The 2,281-nt window shown below is 35.4% G+C and overlaps 1 protein-coding gene across 1 annotated transcript in view; it reads right to left on the bottom strand.

Moving 5' to 3' along the window:
- Htr1e (5-hydroxytryptamine receptor 1E) overlaps window positions 1-2,281 on the bottom strand; it is a 73,779-nt gene that overhangs the window by 54,990 nt on the left and 16,508 nt on the right. The window lies entirely within an intron of this gene.

Genomic DNA, 2,281 nt, shown 5'->3' with positions numbered 1-2,281 from the left:
CTCCTTGAATTTATCAAAACTCCTCTTTTTTTTTCTTTCTTTTCTTCCCTTACCCATCACCACCAGAGACTGACCTGGTTTCTGTACTGAGGTACATATCTTTACTTTCTCTTTTTAGTCTACTGTTAAACAAAACTCCCACATAGCCACCTCATTTTTTTTCTTGGCCTCAGATATTCTCTTTTCTTTTCCTTTGTACATCCCTCTCCTCTACTTCCCATCCAACAGCCTAATATCACTAGCGTCACCATGTTTGCTAACCTCTTCTTTTCCTATGCATTTATACCAGCATATCAGTACACATATGTATTGGGGGTCCCTCTACTCCCTAATTGGTACTTAACTCATGTCTATTTTGTAGTCCCTTGTCACTCTGTTATTGGAGTAAGTTAACTACTGGATAGTGACTGTTGCTGCAGACAGTACTCAACCCACATGGGGGGGCAGGAGATAGAGCTTTGTGCCTGGAACACCAGTCTGACAGATGAAAGCATCACCACACTGTACTACAACCTGGCCTCTCCTGAGCACTGCAAACACATCCACTGGGACAAAGAGAGGTAACCTAAATTAAAAGAAAAAGAACAAATGTTCACCAACAATCTAATCCCAAATGGGCAGATCCCAGCACAAAAACACAAGTAACATAAAAAAACAGGACGACTTGTCTCTTCCAAAAATTACTAGCCCCATAGTAATAACCCCCATCAAAATGACTTAGACAAAATTCCAGATGGAGAATTCAGAAGAATCTTTATAAATATGGTAAACACTTAAAGAGGATGCAAATATTTTCCAAGAGAGCCCAGGTAGCTGAAATAAGGAAGTCAATCCATGTTATGAAAATACAATCTAATAGAGAGATAAAATACTGAGAAAAGCCCAAACTGAAATAAAGTTGGAAATGAAAACACGGTAGGGAAATAAGAAGCTCAGTGGAAAGCCTCATCAATCATATGAATCATGTATGAGAGAGAATATCAGAATATGAAGACAAGACAGACAAACTGAAGCATTCAATCAAGGTCAGTGATAACTTTTTAAGGTATGAACAGAACATGAAGAACTCTGGGACTCCATGAAAAGACAAATGGAACCAAGAAACAAGCAGGTGCTGCTGTTGCATTATCTGACAAAATAAACTTCAAACCAATTCTTGTCAGAAGTGATAGAGGTTTATTTCATACTGATCAAAGGATTAAGCCATCAAGAGGAAATTACAATTCTAATTATATACACACCAAATATAGGCTCATTCATTTTTGTAAAGCAAACAATACTAGATTTTAAACCACAGGTTAATCCTGACATAGTAATAGTGGATGAGGTCAATATCCAACTCTACTATTAGACATTACAAAAATGAATAAAGAAACCCTGGAATTAAATAAACATCATAGGTCAAATGTTCTTAGAGGATATCTACCCAAATACCAAAGACTACATGGATCTTTCTGTAAAATGGATCACATATTAAGACATATTAAATCTTATTAAGACAGAAAGAAAGTCTCAACAAATAGAGGAAAATCAAAACGACATCATGTATTTTTTCTGACCACAATGGGGCAAAGCTAGAAATCAATTGCAATAGAAACTACAGGGCACATGTGAACTCACAGAGATTAAAAACACACTACTGAATGATGAATGGGTCACTGAAGAAATCAAGAAGGAAATTAAAAAGTTTCTAGAATTAATGATGATGAAAACACAGCATATCAACATATCAAATCTATGGGGTATATGAACACTGCCTTGAGAGAGAAGTTTGCAGCTCTAAATACCTACGTAGAAAAATCAGAAATATCTCAAACAGTTGATGATGAACTTACAGCATTAGAAAAACAAGAACAAACCAATTCCAAAGCAGTAGACAGAGAGAAATAAGGTGGATTAGGAAAGAAATTAATGAAACAGATGAAAAATAAGCAATAAAAAGAACCAATGGAACAAAAAGTTGAATCTTTGAAAAGATAAACAAAATTGATAAGCCCTTAGCCAAATTAACCATAATAAATATATAGAAAACCCATATTAATCAAATTAGAAGTGGAAAAGAGAGACATTATATCACTAAGGAAATAATTTAAAATTTTCTATTCCAGACAAGTGTAGTGGCACATGCCTTTATTCTCAGCACTCAGGAGGTAGAGGCAGGCAGATCTCTGTGAATTCCAGACCAGCCTATTCTACATAGCAAGTTCCAGTTCAGCCAGGGCAACATATTGAGACCTGTTTCAATTTTTTTTAAATTCAACTAAATTGGAAAACCTAAATG

This window comes from Nannospalax galili, unplaced genomic scaffold, assembly GCF_000622305.1.
Source record: "Nannospalax galili isolate Female #2095 unplaced genomic scaffold, S.galili_v1.0 scaffold132, whole genome shotgun sequence".
NCBI lineage: Eukaryota > Metazoa > Chordata > Mammalia > Rodentia > Spalacidae > Nannospalax > Nannospalax galili.
Note: the sequence above shows the minus strand (reverse complement) of the source record. Positions and strands in the feature narration are given on the sequence as shown.